The 14,599-nt window shown below is 52.2% G+C and overlaps 1 long non-coding RNA gene and 1 pseudogene across 1 annotated transcript; one reads left to right on the forward strand and one right to left on the reverse strand.

The window, feature by feature from the left end:
* Positions 1-1,279: 1,279 nt before the first annotated feature.
* Positions 1,280-10,608, reverse strand: LOC129031460 (uncharacterized). Its single transcript, XR_008501042.1, has 4 exons — positions 7,549-10,608; positions 7,422-7,511; positions 3,848-3,951; positions 1,280-1,665 (listed from the first exon to the last, which is right to left on the reverse strand). It is a non-coding gene; the product is annotated as an uncharacterized LOC129031460 (long non-coding RNA).
* Positions 8,126-9,227, forward strand: LOC129031459 (TAR DNA-binding protein 43-like; annotated as a pseudogene).
* Positions 10,609-14,599: the final 3,991 nt, after the last annotated feature.

Below are 14,599 nucleotides of genomic sequence, written 5' to 3' on the forward strand. Positions count from 1 at the left end.
AACTTACTGCTTTTGTATAAGTAAAATATTTAAACTTAAAATATTTTGAGTTTTAATATACACACTTTCCAATTCTTTTTTTATTTTCCACTTACTGAAACATTGTGAAAAAAAAATTAACATTAAAATACACATTTTTCAACCGGGTACAGTGGCTCATGCCTGTAACCCCACCCAGCACTTTGGGAGGCCAAAGGCAGGTGGGTCACCTGATGTCAGGAGTTTGAGACCAGCCTGACCAACATGGTGAAACCCTGTCTCTACTAAATATAAAAAATTAGCCGGACGTGGTGGTGGACGCCTGTAATCCCAGCTACTTGGGAGGCTGAGGCAGGAGAATTTCTTGAGCCCAGAAGGTGGAGGTTACAGTTAGCCGAGATTGTGCCACTGCACTCCAGCCTGGGCAACAAGAGCAAAACTGTTTCAAAAAAAAAACAAGAAAAGAAACAAAACCACACACACAAAAAACGCATTTTTTTCCTTTTGCCTCAGGCTCCAGCATCACTCTCCTGCACGGGAGGGTACTGGTTGGAAGGTGTGTGAGGGAACCTTCTGGTGGTCACGCTCAGGACCTTGAGAAGGGTTTGAGGCACAAACAGCACACACTTGTCAAAACTCAGCAGGTATTCACTCGTGAGCAGGGCACTGTACTGAAAGCCAAACTATCCATCCAAAGGAAAACCCGGTGGGAAATGGACTGTAATGCTGCGCGCACTGGAGTGTTAGGGAAGCCACCTGAGGTCTATAATTTACTTGGAAATGCATAAAAAATAAAATGGATCAAAGCAGGGAGGATTAACTAGATGTGACAAAGTCCAGTAACATGTGAATGGTACACTCAGGTGGTGGGTATATATCCAGATGTGCAATGTAAAATTCGCTCATCGCTGCTGAGAGCCGGCAAATGTCTGTCGCCAGGTGTTGGGGACGAAGGGAGGTCTAGGCCTCTGCTCCTCTGCTTCAGATGCCGGCAGGCCCCGGAGGAGCGCCTGTGACCCCTCGGAGGCTCTCCAGGTGGGCGGCTGGGGTAAAATACAGTATCCTGAGGGAGAAGTGGCCAAGCTTTACGGGGGATGGATCAAGTTGTGGAAAGAAGGGGCAGAGAGCAGAATGTGGCACTGGGTGAGGGGAGACACGGAGCATCCTCAAAACGGGGGGCCTGGCCTGGGACTTCCTCACCCATCCTCGCCCCCCACCGAGTCTGTCCTCCTTTTCCCTCCACTCTGTCAAGCACAAGGCAAGGCCAAGGCTGACAGATTTGCCGGTAAATAAATTGAACACCTTTTCAGATTTAGTTTATTACTTGCACAGACAACCAAAGAAAGAATGGCCAAAGGTGCCCAGTCCCCATGGACCTTACACAGCGCAATGCCCAAAAGTGACCACATGACGGCCACATGGATGACAGGACACAGGGCTGCAAAGAGCTGCAGCCACGCTAAGTGCCCAAGGTGACCTCAGCGGAGCCTGGGAGGCATCAGGAGCCGCAGGGAGGCGAGACGGCCCGGCGGTGCCCAGAAGCATGGCGATGCCCTCTGCTGAGAGCCGGGTGCAGCTGCGGCCCATGTGGATACGTGCCAGGGCACCAGGGCAGAGCTCTCCCCGACTCACCCCTGCGATTTTCCCTCAGGTTCCTCCACTCCCAAGACGACACCATCAGGGCCTCTGGAAACAAACAGATTGGGGGTCCCCTCTAGCTTTGAGGAAAACACAAATAAGTCACTCATAAGCTTAAGAAAAGATGCTCTGTGTCACTCAGGAAATGGGATTGAAAAATCGTCAGACAGCTTGGAAAGGCTTAAGAGAAGGAGAGGCGTCGCAGAGGCCCTCTCAGGGTGCAGCTATGTCAAGGGGTAACAATTGCAGCTTCAGTTTTTAAAATCAGAGTGAAACACCAGAGTAAGGACAGAGTGAAGAGAGCGCTGCCCTCCCTGATGAGACCAGACCCACTCCTGGAGGGTAGGGACAGTGGCAAGAACACAGACACAGGTGGCTGTGTGGGGGCTGTGGTGGGCAGCCTGTGAGATGGCCCTCAACGCCCCCAACTCCTGGTCTGTCTGTCCTGTGGAACCTCCTCCCCGGGGCTGAACCTACACAAACAGAACACAGCAGAAAGAGGAGAATTCCCTTTGGCTGCAGGAGCCCACCTTCACGGCTTGCTCAGCTATGTGGGAGCTGTGCCAAGGAAAGGTCCGTGCAGCAGAGAACTGAGTGAGGCCTCCAGCCAAAAAGCAGAAAAGATCGAGGCCTTCATTCTAATAGCCCATGAGGAACTGAATCCTGCCCACAGGCGCGGGGCCAGCAGAGAAGCTGAGCCTCCCCGCACGGGGTGTGCAATCCACTCACAGTCCGGCCGGGCCCTGACTGAGGCCTCGGGAGGGACCTTGAGGCAGAGGCCCCTTCACTGGGCCTGGATGTCTGACCCACAGACACTGTGGAGCTACGTTTGTTTGAAGGGGCTAAGCTGCGGGCAATTTGTCACACAGCAATCGACAACTTTCTGTTCCCTATTTCTGTTCTTTCTCTTCAACAGGGCTGGGTGTGGAGTGGCCCACTCCTGCCAGCCCTGCTCTGCGCACCCTCATGGGCTGAGCTGTGGGGTGAGCCGGGCCCTGTCTTCCTCCTTGCCCTGGCCCTGTCCCCCGATACCCACCCCCGAGAATGGGGAGGGTGGTGGGGCTGCGCGGACTCTGATAAGCCTTCCAGTTCCAACTGCCAGGGCGCTGCTGCCCAGGGAGCTATGAGGAGCGAGGTTGGGCATGCGCGAGCTCTGCCTCTGATGGTAAGAAGGGGAGAGAGGGAAATGGGGTGAAGCCAGCGAAGGCAGCACGCGCCCCAGGGCAGACCCCACGCACCAACACAGCCAAATTCCCAGCAGTGGGAAGGCCCTGCGCTTTACTCCTGCCCTGTCACTGGGAAATTCCCAAGTCAAGATGGGGAGCATGGTGGCGCCTGGGGTCTGAAAGGCAAGCCTCCCTCCTCTGTCTCATCCTCCAACCTCTACCTGTCCTGCAGGGCTCACATGCCACCTCCTCCAGGAAGCCTTTCTTCAGGAGCCTGCCTGTCAGAGGTCATCTCACCTTTTTCACAACTCCCATGCCCTGTTGATTGTTCTCTCATTGCTTTGCTTCCTATACACAAATGGTCAGGAAATGTCTGTCCCTCGGAAATTCCACTCTCCTTAAGACAGAGGCCCTGCTCCACCAGGAGCAGCTAAAATTTCCTATTGAGACTCCTCCTGGTTACAGGGGCACAGGTTGCCCCCAGGGATCTGTTCTCAGCTTCCCAAAGGCAGGGTGTGCCTCCTGCCAGCTTCCCACATGCTACCGGTGCCACAGAACCTGTGCAGGGCCCAGGGGAGGCGCCCACACACTGTACTTGTAGGGCACAGAGGGACAGCCCTCTCTCTCCAGAAGTCCAGGGACTCAGCCTTGGTGCAGACTGGGTCTTAGGCAAGGCAAAGCCAGAGGACAGGATCTGCACGGACTTCTGGAAGAGGAACCAGCCAGCAGCCAGGCTCCTCAGAGGTACTAGAGGTCTGGGGGTTCTCACCTGATCCTTAGCTAGAAAACTAGGGCTGGGCTCAGGGCCCGCCCCAGGGCTATTTTGTTCCATGCCATGTGCCGCTCCCAGGAGAAGTGGTACTGCTCCCTCCTGACTCTGTCCCCGCCTCCCTAAACAAGCCTGTGGCCCTTTAACAAAGCCCAGAGTCCCATTAAAGATCCTGCCTGGTGCTGCTCCTCAGCTACATGGACTGGGTGGCCCTTTTTATAAGGAAGGGCAGCATCAGTTCCCCCTTTCCCGTGGCCTTCTCCACAGGGCTGGCCTGACTCCCCACAGCACTCACCTGGGCACGTGCGGGCCCATTCCCCAGCTGTCCTCCTGCTGTCTCCCGCAGGTCTTTCTCAGCATGGTGAACTTGGGAGCCTGCATGAGGGAGGTGCTCAGACCCTGCAGGGCGGGAACAAGGTGGAGGAAGTCACTGGCCCTGCAGAAGCTGGACAGTCACCCCCTCCATACCCACTGCCAGGGAAGGGGCAGGAAGCATCAGGGGAGTCACCTGCTCTCGTCTGAGAGGGAGGTAGAGGCAGAGGGAGGCTAGAGAAAGACAAAGAAGGCAAGGCAGGGGCAGAGGCAGGGGAAGCCCAGCAAAGGTGGGTTGGAGGAAGAGACAGAAACAGGGACAAGAGAATGAAAGAAATGGAGAGACGCAGAGAGACAGGGAAGAGAGGAGAGAGGAAGGGAGCCAGAGAGAGTAAGAGAGAGCTGGTGAGATGGGGAAGGGAAGGATATGAAGGCAGGGGAGGATGAAGACGCAAAGAGAACGAGGTGGAAACAAAGAGAAAGGGAATTCCAACCAACAGTAGGCACTGAGAAAGGGGCTTTCCATGCTATTTCATTCAACCCTTAAAACGAGTAGGTACCACTGCCATTCCCATGATGTGGATGAAGAGACAATGGTTTAAGAGATAAAGAGGGAGGGAGAGAAAATAGAGGCAGGAGAGAGAAAATATGAGGCAAGAATACAGACAAGACAGAGACTACGTATTCAAGGATCAAGAGACAACAGGCCAGGCATGGTGGCCCACGCCTGTAATCCTAGCACTTTGGGAGGCTGAGGCAGGTGGATCACCTGAGGTCAGGAGTTCGAGGCCAGCCTGGCCAACATGGTGAAACTTCGTCTCTACTAAAAATACAAAAATTGGCTGGGTGTGGTGGCGGGCGCCTGTAATCCCAGCTACTTGGGAGGGTGAGGCAGGAGAATTACTTGAACCCAGGAGGAGGAAGTTGCAGTGAGCCGAGATCGTGCCACTGCACTCCAGCCTGGACAACAAAGCACAGACTCTTGTCTCAAAAAAAAAAAAAAGAAAAACAACAACAACCCAACAGCCTATCTGCCCATAACAGCATAAACTTGAGAAGAAGCGCTCTGTCTCCAGCAACTAGAAGAATGCCTCACAAAGAGCAGGCCTCCAGTTAACAACTGTGGAATGAACAAGCAAACATTATCTGGACTATGCCGTCAGGGAAATAAAAGAAGCCTTGGAAACTGCGTAAAACCAGAGGTGACCAGGAAAGGCTTCAGGCAGACGGTCTATCTGAGCCAAACCTGGAGGCGTGCAGAGGGCAGAGCAGCGGCTTTGGCCATGCAGCAAACCAAATATCTGGCAAGGGCATGGAAACAGAAGGCGGCGGAGGGGGCGTGGAGGCAGTCAGTAAGTTCTGAGTTGGCCCACGTGAGGACCAGGCCTACTGTTCTTTGGGAATCTGCAGTGTTGGGCTTTTGAAAAGACTGAAGCTCAGGGCGTGACCTTCAAGGTGGGGGTTTTCTTAATGACCACTGCCATTCTCCAGGTGAGAGCCAAGAACCTGAACTAAGAATGCAGGAGCCGGACGGGGGAAAGGGACGTCTAAGACTCATCCACTTGTTCGTTCAACCTATTGAAGTGGTGGGATTCCCAGTTCCTGGACACTACCTGCAGGGCTCCAGTGTCCCCTGGAACCTGGGAGGTCAAGGTTGCCCAGGCAGGGCTCCAAGGAGGTGTCTCCATGGACCATCTGGTTTCCAGCCTGAGGGATTGATGACCTTGTTGCTCTCAAGGATCCAGAACATGAAGGGAGGCGCAGGTTTTGTTGGAAAGCTGAGTTCACATCTGAACTCGTTGCAGAACCTGTGGGATTCCTGAGAGGCGACAGCCAGGGGCATTTGGATAAACTCTATGAGAGCTCCAGAGAGGGCTGGGCCAGAAATCGACTTTGCAGCTGGTGGCACAGCAGGCGAAGCCATGGAGGACATACAGATTACAGCCTAGAAGCTAGAGAAGGGGCCAAGCAAAGAAACGTGGGTCACAATATCTAAGAAGACAATATTCGCTGGGCACGGTGGCTCATGCCTATAACCCCAGCACTTTGGGAGAGTGAGGCAGGTGGATTGCTGGACCAGCCTGGGCAACACTACAAACATTTCTCTCTACAAAAAAATACAAAAATCAGCCAGGCATGGTGGTGTGCGCCTATAGTCCCAGCTACTTAGGAGGCTGAGGTGGGAGGATCACTTGAGCCTGGGAGGTCGAGGTTGCAGTGAGTCATGATCATACCACTGCACTCCAGCCTCCAGCCTGAGACAGAGTGACAACCTCTCTCAAAAAAAAAAAAAAAAAGACAATATTTAATATCCAGTTGTGAAGGGCCACTGCCAGAACCTGAGAAGGAATGGTGGAACAAGAAGAGCAAGAAAACTAGACAGAGAACAATTTTTTGAGATAAGGTCTCACTCCCATTGTCCAGGCCAGAGCGCACTGGCGTGATCTCAATTCACCGCAGCCTTGACTTCCCGGGCTCCAGTGATACTCCCACCTCAGCCTCTCGAGTGGCTGGGACTACAGGTGCGGGCCACCATGTCTGGCTAATTTTTTGCATTTTTGGTAGAGATGGAGTTTCGCTATGTTGCCCAGGCTGGTCTTGAACTCCTGGGCTCAAGCGATCTGCCTAACTCAGCTTCCCAAAGTGCCGGGATTACAGGTGTGAGCCACTGCGCTCTGGCAAGAACAATGTTTTAAGAAGCACGAGGATGTTGAGTATCAAATGCCGCAAAGTTCAGGTGAGAAAACTGAAGAGTCTACTCGGCAATCAGGAGTTCATTGGAGACTCTGGCAGAAGTTTTCTGTAGTAGAATGGCAGGAAACGTAGCCATACTGAAATTTTGTTAGGGACAAACAGGTGGTGAGGAAATGAAGAAAATGAGAATGAAGACTGTTTTTAAGAAACTGGAGTGTGAAGAAAATAGTAGGACAATAAGTAAGAAACCTCAACGGGGTGTGAGGACAAGTTCCCCAGGATAAAGTGGATAAGATGGAGGTTGGCACTTAAGATTTGGAACAGGTTCAACAGAGAGGAATGGCAAGGTTTGAGGGATGGTTCCTGACGTCTAAGGGCGCATTTAATATTCTTTCAAGGTTAAGGTGGGGCAAGATCTGGAGGAGAGAGGATGGTACCCCAAGTGTCATCATCCATTGACAGGTCAATAGGTAGTACAGCGACATGGGAACAGAGCAGGTGTGGACAGAAAGCATGGTTTCCCAGGGAGGGCAGTATTTTTCCATGAGGATGCAAGAGTGAAAAGCCTGGGAGATTCCATGAAGAGCTGAGGGGCTTCTGAGCCACAGCTTAAACCTTAACCCTCCTCCTCCCAGATACATTCAAATCCAAGTACTGACGATAATCTAGTAAGACCTGGGCTTCCCTGGCTACCGCTTATCAAGGAATGCCAGTCCTGGCTACCGTCTATCAAGGAATGCCAGTCCTGGCTACCGTCTATCAAGGAATGCCAGTGTCTGCCTCTGGGCAGTGTGCGTTGGATTTGGGTTCTCTGCGGGGTCTTGCTGATCTTAAAGAGAATGCCGAGGCCTTGGGAGTCTCACCTCTGTACCCCCAGCACATAACAGGTGCTCAACACATTCGCGAGGGGAACGCTGAGCAAAGCGGAGGCCCGGGTTCCCTCCTGGAGAAACCTGCAAAGCGGAGGCCCGGGTTCCCTCCTGGAGAAACCTGCTTCCCCTCCACGGCCTCAAGCGTCCCCTCCTTCATGACCTCAGTCGTTGATTTCGGCTGCACTTCCTATCCCTGGGGGAGCTTTCAACGCTCCGCCGTCCAGGCCGCCAGGCCCTGCAGCCCGCGCCCGGCTCTCTAGGGCAGGGTCCCCCCGGCAGCCCTGGGCTGGCCCCGCAGACGACCTCTCTCGCCTTCGCTTCCTCAAGTGTAAATCGGACAACGGGGGCTGCAGAGCCTTCATCTCTTCCTCTGTCCCGGGATGTCGGAGAGATGGCAGCCCAGCCTCCGCCACCGCAAAGCTGCTTAACGGGCAGCGCGAGTCCCTCGGGCACCGTTGGGTGCCGTTGCTCACCGTTGGGCACGTGCTTTAAGAAGCACGAGGATGTCGAGTGTCAAATGCCGCAAAGGGCTCAGAGCTTGCCGCCAAGGGGCGTGGCCTCCGGGCCGCGGCGGCCTCTGGGAGTTGTAGTCCCGCCTCAGCCTGTGGTGGCCTCTTTAAAAAAAAAACAAAAAAACTGGCGCTTGGGTCCGTCGCTGCCTCGGTGTCCCTGTCGGGCTTCCCAGCAGCGGCCTAGTGGAAAAGTAAAAGATGTCTGAATATATTCGGGTAACCGAAGATGAGAACGATGAGCCCATTGAAATACCATCGGAAGACGATGGGAAGGTGCTGCTGTCCACGGTCACAGCCCAGTTTCCAGGGGCGTGTGGGCTTCGCTACAGGAATCCAGTGTCTCAATGTATGAGAGGTGTCCGGCTGGTAGAAGGAATTCTGCATGCCCCCGATGCTGGCTGGAGAAATCTGGTGCATATTGTCAACTATCCGAAAGATAACAAAAGAAAAATGGGTGAGACGGATGCTTCATCAGCAGTGAAAGTGAAAAGAACAGTCCGATTTAATAGTGTTGGGTCTCCCGTGGAAAACAACTGAACAGTACCTGAAAGAGTATTGTAGTGCTTTTGGAGAAGTTCTTATGGTGCAGCAAAGCCAAGATGAGCCTTTGAGAAGCAGAAAAGTGTTTGTGGGGCGCTCTACAGAGGACATGACTGAGGATGAGCTGTGGGAGTTCTTCTCTGAGTATGGGGATGTGATGGACGTCTTCATCCCCAAGCCGTTCAGGGCCTTTGGCCTTTGTTCCATTTGCAGATGATCAGATTGTGCAGTGTCTTTGTGGAGAGGACTTGATTAAAGGAATCAGCGTTCATATATCCAATGCCGAACCCAAGCACAATAGCAATAGACAGAAAGAAGTGGAAGATTTTGGTGATAATCCAGGTGGCTTTGGGAATCAGGGTGGATTTGGTAATAGTAGAGGGGGTGGAGCTGGTTTGGGAAACAATCAAGGTAGTAATATGGGTGGTGGGATAAACTTTGGTGCATTCAACATTAATCCAGGCATTATGGCTGCCCCCCAGGCAGCACCACAGAGCAGTTGGTGTACGATGGGCGTGTTAGCCAGCCAGCGAACCGGCCAGGCCCATCGGATAATAACCAAAGCCAAGGCAACATGCAGAGGGAGCCAAACCAGGCCTTCGGTTCTGGAAATAACTCTTATAGTGATTCTAATTTTGGTGCAGCAATTGGTTGGGGATCAGGATCAAATGCAGGGTTGGGCAGTGGTTTTAATGGCGGCTTTGGCTCAAGCATGGATTCTAAGTCTTCTGGCTGGGGAACGTAGACAGTGGGGTTGTGGTTGGTTGGTATAGAATGGTCGGAAATCAAATTTTTCTAAACTCATGGTAAGTATATTGTAAAATACATATGTACTAAGAATTTTCAAAATTGGTTTGTTCAGTGTGGAGTATATTCAGCAGTATTTTTGACATTTTTCTTTAGAAAAAGGAACAGCTAAAGGAATTTTATAAGTTTTGTTACAGGAAAGGTTGAAATATCGAGTGGTTAAAAGTGAACTGCTGTTTGCCTGACTGGTAAACCAACACACTACAATTGATATCAAAAGGTTTCTCCTGTAATATTTTATCCCTGGACTTGTCAAGTGAATTCTTTGCATGTTCAAAATGGAAGCCATTGATTAGAACTACTTTCTTTATTCCTTCTTTTAATTTGAACCGCACCATATGGATTTTTTTCCTTAAGAAAATCTCCTTTTAGGAGATCATGGTGTCACAGTTTGGTTCTTTTGTTTTGTTTTTTAACACTTGTCTCCCCTCAAATACAAAAGTACAATATGAAGCCTTCATTTAATCTCTGCAGTTCATCTCATTTCAAATGTTTATGGAAGAAGCACTTGATTGAAAGTAGTGCTGTAAATATTCTGCCATAGGAACACTTCTGTCTACATGCCTTCTCATTCAAGAATTCGTCATCACGCATCACAGGCCGTGTCTTTGACGGTGGGTGTCCCATTTTTATCTGCTACTCTTTATTTCATGGAGTCGTATCAACGCTGTGAACGCAAGGCTGTGATATGGAACCAGAAGGCTGTTTGAACTTTTGAAACCTTGTGTGGGATTGACGGTGGTGCCGAGGCGTGAAAGGCTAGTATGAGTGAGAAAAGGAGAGAGCACGTGCAGAGACTTGGCGGTGCATAACGGATATTTTTTAACTTGGCGAGATGTGTCTCTCAATCCTGCGGCTTTGGTGACAGTGTGCGGACAGCAATGATAGCAAATAATGTACGAATGTTTTTTGCATTCAAAGGACATACACGTCTGTTGGAAGACTTTAAGTGAGTTTTTGTTCTTAGATAACCCACTTTATTTGAACGTGTTAAGTGAAATGATACTTGTACTCCCCCTACCCCTTTGTCAACTGCTGTGAATGCTGTATGGTGTGTGTTCTCTTCTGTTACTGATATGTAAGTGTGGCAATGTGAACTGAAGCTGATGGGCTGAGAACATGGACTGAGCTTGTGGTGTGCTTTGCAGGAGGACTTGGAAGCAGAGTTCACCAGTGAACTCTGGTGTCTCAAAGAAGGGTAGAAGTTCTAATGTCTGTTAGCTACCCATAAGAATGCTGTTTGCTGCAGTTCTGTGTCCTGTGCTTGGATGCTTTTTATAAGAGTTGTCATTGTTGGAAATTCTTAAATAAAACTGATTTTAAAAAAAACAGACAAAAATCTAAGTAAAGAGGTTGGAACTACATCTCCCAGGAGGCCCCGCGGCTCGCCTCTGGCGGGGCGGGGCTGGAGGGGGCGTGGTCAAGGCCTCGGCTCCTCCGAGCGCCTCCCAGCGCACCGCGCCCCCAGAACCCGGCTCCAGGGGGCTCGGTATTCCCCAGCGCCGGCTCCGGGCAGTCCCGGAAGGCTCAAGGGCTGGGCGCGCGGGCTGATCGAGACCGTCCGGGTCCTGGCTCTCGGGTCACTTGCAGAGGCCTGAGCAGAGCGTAGGGAGGGCTGGAAGGGAGGAGCCCCGGGGGGCGGCGGTGCTGAACCGGGTAGAGTCTTGAAGGTCGCGGTCAGGACGGGAGTGGAGTGGGAGGGGAGTCAGAGGCCTGCTGCGGAGGCCCAGGTTAGAAACGAGGCTGCCTTGGACTTGGTCGGTGGCAAAGAAGACGACACGTGGAGGCAGGGCTTAGAAGTAGAGCTCGGCCGGGCTTGGTGGCTCAGGCCTGTAATCCCAGCACTTTGGGAGGCTAGGCGGGCAGATCACGAGGTCAGGAGATCGAGACCATCCTGGCTAACACGGTGAAACCCTGTCTCTACTAAAAATAGAAAAAATTAGCCGAGCCGGGTAGCGGGCGCCTGTAGTCCCAGCTACTCGGGAGGCTGAGGCAGGAGAATCGCTTGAACCCAGGAGGCGGAGATTGCAGTGAGCCGAGATCTCGCCACTGCACTCCAGCCTGGGCGACAGAGTGAGACTCCGTCTCAAAATAATAATAATAATTAATAAATAAAAATAAAAAAGAAGAAGAAATAGTGCTCATGGGCTTGACTGATAGGAAGTGGGATGGCAGGAAGAGGGTGAACTTGAGGGTGACGTCTAGATTTTTTTGCTCAATCCACGGGGTGCCAAGAAGTGGTAATGCCTGAGGATCTGTTGTTTTGGCGGTGTTGTGAGTCCATCTGACATCTAAGTGCAGTCACTGAGTGGACAGGAGGATAGAGAGGAGCCAGCCGCCTGGAGAGGGGCTTTGAATCAAGGGCACGGGATTGGCAAAACAGGCCAGATGGTGTCACTGGGTGTGGGGGCGGCAGGGAAGGCTGAGGACAGAGCCTTGGGAAGAACACGTCCAGTTGGAGGTCGGCAGGGAGGAGCATTGAGTACAGGGTACTGAGGATGGCCGATGAGGTAGAAGGAAGGCTGGTGTGGTGCCCTTGAGACTGGAGGAGGAGCCTCCAGATGGATGAGTCATAACCCAGGAGAGGTGAAGCTGACATGCAGACATGCCCACTGGGTTGGGAAACATGCTCGTCACTGGAGATTTTGACTGTGCAGTTCCAGTGGAAGGGTGGCCAATAGCTTGATTGGAAAGGAACGAAGAGGAATGGGATGTGTGGAAGTGGAGGCAGTAAGTGTAGATGACGCTTTCAAGGAATTTTGCTTTAGAGCAATGAGACAGAGGCTAACAGTATGTCACATCCAGGGAGGTTCTTCCGAGTGAGGGTACTCATATTACAGCCTGTTTGTAGGTTAATGAGAATGATCCAGAAGGGAGGAGAAGCTAATGGTGCAGTGGAGAGCAGAGTCCCTGAGCAGGTGAGCAGGGATGGGGGGCCCATGCCCATGTGGGAAGCGGGCGCCACACTGCTTCCTGATGGAAGGCAGAACGCCTGGGCCAGGGTGCAGGCAGGTGTCACAGAGAATGTCCTTCATGACTACATCCTAATTCCCAGAACCTGCGAATATGCTACTTTACATGGCAAAAGGGAGTTTGCAAATGTGATTAAGAATTAAGCTAAAGACCTTCATACAGGGAGATTATCCTGGATTCTCCAGGGGGCTGGTGTCATCACAAGGATCTTTAAAAGTAGAAGTAAGGAGGAGACGTGACCACGGAATAAGGGTCAGAGAGACGCAACGCTTCTGAGGAACTTTGAGGATGGAGGAACAGACCATCCTCCAAGGAATGTGGGTGGCCCCTGAATGAAGAGCCAGGAGAAGGAACACAGCCCTGCCTGCCAATATCTTGATCTTAGCCCAGTGAATCCTGACAGACTTCTAAGACTTCTAACCCGTGGAACTGCAAGATAATAACCGTGTGTTTGAAGCCACCAAGAGTGTGGTCATTGGTCGTGGCAGCCATAGAAAAGTAATACAGTGGGTCAGGGATCCGGGTGGGAAGGAGACAGCACTCAGAGAAGGGATCCGGGTGGGAAGGAGACAGCACTCAGAGAAGGGATCCGGGTGGGAAGGAGACAGCACTCAGAGAAGGGATCCGGGTGGGAAGGAGACAGCACTCAGAGAAGGGATCCGGGTGGGAAGGAGACAGCACTCAGAGAAGGGATCTGGGTGGGAAGGAGACAGCCCTCAGAGAAGGGCTTGTGGGGAGCCTGGGGGTGCTGGGAGAGGAGCTGATGTGAAACAACCAGCTGACTGGGAAGCTGGTGGCCCCAGGCCGCACCACAGGCAAGAGCAGCTCTCAGCCCCAGGAGGCCAACAGTGGTCACTGGTGTGGGAGCCAGTTTACATTTCCAAAAGAAGCTGCACTTGAGGATTACTGTGAAGCTGACTTTAGGGCTGGAGGGGCACAGGGCCAGAGTTCTGGGTTAGTGGCTTCTGACCCTGGTCCTAGCAACGCTTTTACTCCAGGTCAGCCTCCTGCACCTTGCCTCCTGGGCTTCCCCTTGACCCCCTCCTAGGGCCTCTGGAAAGGTGTGATGAGTGGACTTGAGCGGTGAAAGTTGTTCCTTTGAAGCAGTCCGTGGCTGATGCTCCCTGAATGGCATGAGAGCTCATTGGCATGGCCTCTGGGTGCTACTGGGAGCCAGGGCTTTCAGGATGGCCCATTATCCATCCATGTCCCTGTGGGCACATCCTACATCAGTCTGTCTGAGGACATTAAAATAATACCAGGAATGATATTTCCATTGCTCAAGCCTTCTTTTGTGGTGCTGGCCCCCCCACTGCCCCAATAGCTCAGCTCCAGATGATAAAGTTAAGCTGCATCTGGTTATAGCCCAGTGGCTTCTATGATTGAATTGAGGTGAGCCAGAGTGAACCTCAAACTTTGAAACACCCCTGGTGGCCAGGACCTGCTTGGGGGCTTTTGTAAAGGGGCTGCTGGGAAAGGTGTTCTTAAGGCAAAAGCACATGTCGAGAGAGGAGACCCCGACGTCAATCCTAAGTTGTCACACCTTGGCCCTAGCCTGCGGACTGCCAACCCACAGTGAGAAGCTGCTGCTTTGGGGTCCTGGAGCAGGAGAAGGGGGCTAGGCTAACTGTGGTGGTGACTTCAGCCGGCTGACCACGTGCTATCTGCAGGTCTGGCCCAGCCCAAGAGGGCAGGGCTCCCGCACCCCAGCTGCTCATCCTGCTACCCTCCATCTCTGAGGGTTCTGACCTCCTGGACCCAATTTGACCTAAGGCTCAAGCCCCTTGGGGCCTTGGCGCTTTCATTTCAGGCCACAAACTGGGTGGGTCTCCTTGACCCTGAAGTCAATGGCAGCAGTGGGGAAGTTCCTTCTTCAGTCAAGATAAGCAACAACCTCACACAAGTAGACTGATGTCTATGTCATGCTCTTGGGTCCTAAAACAGGTCTTTGAAAGATACTTTCAAACCAAATGGGTAGCAGTTAGGCATTATTTTATTATTCCTGAAGCTCATGAACAAGAAAATGGCACAGACACAGGTCTTCTCCCTATTGCTGAGTTACCCTGGAGACAAGCCTCATGCAAACAAAATCCTTCTCCAGGACACACACAATGCCCAAGAACAGGCTGGGCCTGAGGACCTGCCTAGCATGGGGGGCAGAAGCACTGCCTGCTGCAGAGACAGCCACGGGGTGCATCCCCACCACCATCGCACTGCTCACTCTGCTGAGAAAGGGTGAGGTTTTAAAGGACATTCACCAGCCTCAGATGCAGGGGAAATGTGCTTAGTTTAGCATTTACACATCTGACACATTAATGACACATCACTCAACAATAC

This window comes from Pongo pygmaeus, chromosome 11, assembly GCF_028885625.2.
Source record: "Pongo pygmaeus isolate AG05252 chromosome 11, NHGRI_mPonPyg2-v2.0_pri, whole genome shotgun sequence".
Taxonomy (NCBI): domain Eukaryota; kingdom Metazoa; phylum Chordata; class Mammalia; order Primates; family Hominidae; genus Pongo; species Pongo pygmaeus.